Raw genomic sequence first — 7,331 nt, forward strand, 5'->3', positions numbered from 1 at the left:
TTATTTGGCCAGATTTCCACTTTTAATTTGGCTGCCTGATCTCTGTAGAAATTTGATTTTCCTAAAACACATTGTTTTTAATGATTTCTGTCATTTCCATGTAGTCTCACTTTGTAATGGACCAAACAGAATTAGAAAGTCATCCTTGATTGATAATTTAGTATCTCACATAATGACATATTTATTTTTAAATTTAGGGGAGATGTGTTAGCAAAATCCATGGGGAAATGTTACAGAGTTTTATAATGACTTCATTTTAAAGTCCTCAAATAAACTCAATGAATAGAATTGTCTAATTGACCTTCTCAATCTTTTTTTCCTCTATTAACTCCAGAGCTATAAGTTCCTCTCACTTTATTAAAACAGGAGTAATACTGATCTCTCTCTCAACTCAATTGTGCCTTTCTCAGTGGACTGGAATTCCTGTAAAATCAATCAATATATTTTCTCCTCAAGAATATAATTCTTCCCATGAAAAATATTGTTTATCCCTATGTTAAAGTGATGGTAATTTTCTTTCAGATATACTCTTAGTGAAGTTTTATGATTTGATAAGTGTTTCAATCCATGTGATGGTCTTATCTGGCTATAGATAAATACCATATTTCAAAGGCAAATTTGAACAGAAAATTCCCCCAATAAGGGTACAGATGAATGGCCCAAAAGAATCTAACATGCTACAATAGGTTTCTTGGCTCTAATTATACATCCAATATATATATACATATATATATAATGTTCTACTTGCTATATATATATATTTATTTCAAGTTTCTGGTGATTTATATTGGTGGTTTTTAAAAAAGTGCTATAAAAAGTGCTCACTTTAATATTATCAGTAATATTTAAAATGGATTATCATGATTTTTAAAATGATTTCATGTAGTTAATAGCTTCAACCCATAATATGCCAACCATAAAGCTACAGTAATATCAAAAAGTCAACTATTTTTAAAAGAATAGGACAATTAGTCACATTATGATTATAAAAGTAATCACAATGCTCTGCTTCACTCTTTACATAATAATATATTTGCTAAATATACTATAATTTCACTACAGATAGGGTTGTGAAATCATTGTCAATCATGAAAGAATTCCTAGAGTTATTCTGTGTTTCTCCATTATTTGTCAGACATGAGTTTGAGATTCATAAGACTTTATTTTTATCCCCTTATAAAAGTTGTTCATATTTAAGAAGAAAACAGATTTACTCTCTGTAATAAGGAAATTGTGAGAAATGCCATTTTTGTCAATACTAACTAGATAAAACGTGGCCAAAGGTAGGCAGTATGTGTTGTTAATAACACTGTTCCAAGCTGCAGTAAACTCTAATGTGTAAAATCCATAGTCACCACTGAACTTCATTTTACCATGTAAAATTGAATATCGGCTTTTCTTTTTCATTTCCTTTCATTTCCCTCCATTTGTGAAGAGTTATTTCTAAGTGCAAGACATGCAGTTCTCATTAATTTGATCACTAGAAAATTCTAAAGAACAAGGCCTTTATATTAATGCTTTAAATTACTCTATTCCTCATGAAAAGCTAACCTTGTATTAGGCTACTGAGGAATAATTATTGCATATCCCACATTTTAGTACACTTTTTAGTTTGATACAAATGTTATGAGTTGCTTTTGTTTATAGACAAAATCTGAAAACAGCTTATATGAACTTTAACTTAATAAAGATGCTAGTGTTTACTCATACTCTTAGAGAGCAGTGTTTCATAGTGATGAAAATGATAGCTAAGGACATTTGGATTGTTTATGTTTTGTGTACAAACCTCTCTCTCTCTATTTGCCTATGTGTCTATTTTTGTGCCATGCCAAGTTTTTGATGCTAACAGTCTTGCAGTATGTCTGAAAATCTGGTATTGTGATATCCGTAGCTGTGTGTTTTATTGTTTAATGTTGCTTGCTATCCAGGGGTTTTGTGCTTCCTTAGGAATTTTAGGATCATTTTTTTCTACTTCCATGAAGATTGCTCCTGGAATTTTTGTTATCACACTGAATCTCTAAATTGCTTTTGGTGTTATGGATATCTTGATAATGTTTCTACGAATCCACAAGCATGAAGTATTTCTCCGTTTGTGGTGTAATCTTCTATTTCTCAATGTTTTGTAATTTTCGAGATAGGGATATTTCACATTATTGGTTAAATTCATTCCAAGGTATTTAAAATTTTTGTAGCTAGTATGAATTTGGTCTTATAAATTCTTTTCAGAAAGAATGTTGTTGGTATATAAGAATTCTATTGATTTTGTATGTTGATGTATATCTTGCAACTTTGCCAGTCTCTTCTAAATTCAAATATTCTCTTAGTGGAATGTTTTGATTCCTCTGTATAAAGGATCATTTCATCTGTTTGCAGGGATAATCTGACTCCCTGCTTTCCAAGTTGTAGTCCTTTAATTTCTTTTTCTAGCCTAATGGTTTTGCATAAATTTTACAGAACTATATTGAATAATAGTAGTGAGAAATGTCATCCTTGTGTATTTCCATCTATTAGTAGAAATGCTTCTAACTTTTCTTCATCCAATATGATGCTTGTAGTAGGTTTCTTATATATGTATTATGTTGATATGTTCCTTCTATACCCAATTTTTAAAGTTTTTTATTATGAAAAGATTTTATGATTTATCAAATGCTTTGACTGAATCTATTGAGAAACATGGTTTTTCTCCTTCATTTTATTGATGTGATGTAATGTGTCTATTTATTTGCATATGTTGAAACATCCCTAGGATAAATCCTACTTGGTCTGGGTTGGTGATCTTTTTGATATGTTGGATTTGATTTGATAGTATGTTTTTGATGATTTTTGCACCTGTGTTGGCCCATAGTTCTCTTTTTTATTTTGTTGTTAATTTTTGTTGTTAATATTTATAAAGATTCTATGAAAACTAAAATGAATCTATCATTATGACTCACTATTGCACTCCAGAGAAAATGAAATCAGCATATGAATTGCTACCTGCACCTGTAATTATAGATGTTCAACTCACAGTAGCAAATATATGGAATCAACTAGATGTTCATCAACTGATGATTTTATAAAGAAAATGTGGGGGCCGGTGCTGTGGTGTAGTGGGTATAGCCACCGCCTGCAGTGCTAGTATCCCATATAGTCTCTGGTTTGAGTCCCGGCTGCTCCATTTCCGACACAGCTCTGTGCTATGGCCTGGGAAAGCAGCAGAAGATGGCCCAAGTGTTTGGGCCCCTGCATTCACATGGGAGACCCAGAAGAACCTCCTGGCTCCTGAGTTCAGATCAGCCCAGCTTAGAACTTTGTGGCCATTTGGGGAGCAAACCAGCAGATGGAAGATCTTTCTGTTTCGCCCTCTCTCTCTCTAACTCTTTCAAATAAATAAATAAATCTTTAAAAAAAGAAAATGTAGCATATATACACTATGGAATATTACTCAACTATAAAAGTATAAAAGCCTGACATTTGCAACAAAATGAATGCAACTGGAGATCATTATGCTAAGTGAAAGAAGCTAAATCCAGAAAGATAAATACCACATATTCTCTTTTTTGTGGAAGTTAATGTGTAGAGATTGGGTAATAATTATGTGGCTGTCATACCGTTTGGCACTCAGCTATAACTGTGCTTCACTGAATCATACGGTGTAAATGACAATACACTTTTCTTTTCCCAAATTATCATTGTCGTGAATCCCTCACCCTGGGATACTATGTTTTCAGGGGAAAAAAAAATAGTATTGATGTGTGTGTATGTAATGTCTACATTTGAAGTGAATATGCCAAAATATTCAACAAATCCTAAAAAGTCTATTCCTCAAAAGAAATCACCGTATATGTTTGCATATAAATTTTTATTTTGACATATTTTCATTTTTCTTGGGTAAATAGCTAGAGAGAAATCTGTGAGATTAGACTGTTAATTTATAAGAAAACCTTCAAATTTTGGTGTTCGTGTGTATTTGCACTCCTATTTACTTTGTAATTTTTCCAATGTTTTATACCTCGTTTAAAATTGGATCAAATATATATGTATATATATATATTTGCCATTAATTTATAATTCTTTATATACCAGTTGTGAATATTTCTTTTGTGTTTTAGTGGTCTTCTGATTTTTTAAGAAATAAATTAGCTCATAAAAGTTTGTAAACTTAGATTCTAGAATATTTTAAGTGAAAATTTAAATACTTTGGAATGAATTTATCCAATGATGTGAATGATTTCTTTCCATTATCACTACTGTAATCCAACTTCTACCAGTTTGTATTGATAAATGTCTTACTTACCCTTCCCTTTGTATTTTTGTTTATGAGCAGTTTTATACAAGCATAATGAATAAATGTCAACCAAACATCCATCCCCTTAGAATCAACCTAGGTTCTTTTCATCTACTTAGTAGTCCAACTTCAAGATGGGTATAAGCCCTTTCCTCCATTCAACTATAGCATTAATTGAGTGTCAGCTCCTTGACAAATCCAGTTCTTTTTCTACATTATGTTCTAATTGTTTTAGCTCTTACTGTTAGCTCACTTTTGAGGTATTTGCTGAAAATTTCTGTTTTGCAAACACTTTTCTGCCCTGAATGAATGTCAATTTTCTCTTGTTCACTAGGGACTTCCACAGTTTAACTATTTGTGAACATATGTTTACAAATATTACTTTTGTATGTCTGAGTCCTCACAATTTTACCTAATGGTTCAAAGTTACTGTTAATGTTTCCCCCAAAATCCTTGCAGAGTAACTGAAAATACACATTAATAAAGATGTTAGAAACTAAGATATTAGAGGGGCCGGCACTGTGGCACAGTGGGTTAAAGCCCTGGCCTGAAGTGCCGGCATCCCATATGGACGCTGGTTCTAGTCCCAGCTGTTCCTCTTCCCATCCAGTTCTCTGCTATGGCCTGGGATAACAGTGGAAGATGGCCCAAGTGCACTCATGTGGGAGACCCAGGGGAAGCTCCTGGCTCCTGGCTTCGGATTGGCACAGCTCTCGCCGTTGCGGCCAATTGGGGAGTGAACCAGCAGATGGAAGACCTCTCTCTTTCTCTACCTCTCTCTCTAACTCAGTCTTTCAAATTAAAAAAAAAAAAAAAAAAAAAAAAAAAAAAAAAAAAAGTAAAGGGGCTTACTTAAAAATAAAAGAAAGTAAGATATTAGAAAGATTCATTAATCTTTTTTTTTTTTTTTTTGACAGGCAGAGTGGACAGTGAGAGAGAGAGAGAGAAAGGTCTTCCTTTGCCGTTGGTTCACCCTCCAATGGCCGCCACGGCCGGCGCACCGCGCTGATCCGATGGCAGGAGCCAGGAGCCAGGTGCTTTTCCTGGTCTCCCATGGGGTGCAGGGCCCAAGCACCTGGGCCATCCTCCACTGCACTCCCTGGCCACAGCAGAGGGCTGGCCTGGAAGAGGGGCAACCGGGACAGAATCCGGTGCCCCGACTGGGACTAGAACCCGGTGTGCCGGCGCCGCTAGGCGGAGGATTAGCCTAGTGAGCCACGGCGCCGGCCCGAGATTCATTAATCATTAATCACAAAGCAGACATTTTTGAAAGTAAAAGCATAATCTCAGCCATTCTGCCTCATGCTTGTAACAGTAAGCTTAATTTCTCATTATTAAAAATACTAAAGATACTAAATGTTAAAAAGGTCAAATAGTGGAAAATATCAGTGTATATCATATTTTTTTTTCAGTTTAATTTTTTCCTCCCTGGCTACCGGTTGTACCAATTACATAAATGCACAACACATTAATCAATCACATAAATCCTAAACGATTTTTTTTTCCTTTACTGTGTGCAGAAGATTTGTTAGCAGCCCAGGGGGTAAATATTTTAATTAACTTTTGAGCACTTTGTTGGATTTACAATAGCATAATAGTAAAATTTTGTTTCTTTCACAAACAGTGGTAACCTTACATAATTTCCTTCTGAAAGAAAATGTAAAACAGACAAAGATATAAATGGATCATTGTACCTGCTAATAGTGCCTGAATGCAGCTTGCTTTATCTGTTGCTCATAACTGTTAATTTACAGGGACAAAATTATTTTTAACACTTTTCAATTCTTACAACACTTGGATTTTAGGACAACAATGATACATATTTTTGAAATATGCATAACATAGAAATTCTCACATTTATTAATACTTATAGATGTTTTTAAGAAAATGAGAAGTAGTATATTTGAATTAGTTCCATGCATCATTGAAAATAAAATATGTACCCATGTAACAGCATATGCATTCATTGAATAGCCTGCATACTAAATGCTCATAGCATGTTTGAATTAGATAAACCGCAGACACACACACTTTAACTTTGTCTCAATACCTTCAACATCTCAGTGCTTGCTCTTTTGCACTGAGCCTTTTTTTTTTTTTTTTTTTTGACAGGCAGAGTGGACAGTGAGAGACAGAGAGAAAGGTCTTCCTTAACAATTGGTTCACCCTCCAATGGCCACCGCGGCCAGTGCGCTGCGGCCGGCGCACCACGCTGATCTGAAGGCAGGAGCCAGGTGCTTCTCCTGGTCTCCCATGGGGTGCAGGGCCCAAGTACTTGGGCCATCCTCCACTGCACTCCCGGGCCACAGCAGAGAGCTGGCCTGGAAGAGGGGCAACCGGGACAGAATCCAGCACCCCGACTGGGACTAGAACCTGGTGTGCCGGCGCTGCAAGGCGGAGGATTAGCCTAGTGAGCCGCGGCACCGGCCCACTGAGCCTTTAAAAGCAGCTGACAGTCACAAGTGAACAAGGTGCTTTCTGCTCACCTGCTTTGACCTCTATTCCTGGCTTTCACTGTTTTTCTTCCTTGTTCCATTGGTTCTAAGACTGTGAACATCTGGTCTTTAGGACCAGGGACCTATTCTAATTTTTCCCTACTTTGTACTCTGTCTGAAACACCATTTAGTAAAGGGCTGGCCATCTGTTTCGCCTGCATGGGACAGTGACTCAGTAACACATTCTTTCTGAGGGACTGGACAAGATTCCAAGCACAAAAACACATTGAACTAGTGCATAGCTTATCATCGTGCCTCTTACTGAGGTCAAGAAAGAGTGCACAGGAGCTACCTGTGTCCCATCTTAAAACAGAGTTCCACAGATGGCTCAGGGTGAGTAAAAATTAATGAGCAGACAATACTGCCCTCCCATCCCATGGAGATGTGACTGATCCCTAAGGTAACATAGATGGAAAGGAAAACTGGATTTCTCCAAGGCACTTTTAATACCAGAGATCAGCTCCTCATGGCTTCTTGTCTTAACGCAAGAAGGAATTCAGACGTGAGCTAGAGAGAGGTGGTAAGTGAGGCAGTAAAGTTCAATGAAGAGGACTAATGAAGAGAGAACA

Source organism: Oryctolagus cuniculus, chromosome 13 (assembly GCF_964237555.1).
Source record: "Oryctolagus cuniculus chromosome 13, mOryCun1.1, whole genome shotgun sequence".
NCBI lineage: Eukaryota > Metazoa > Chordata > Mammalia > Lagomorpha > Leporidae > Oryctolagus > Oryctolagus cuniculus.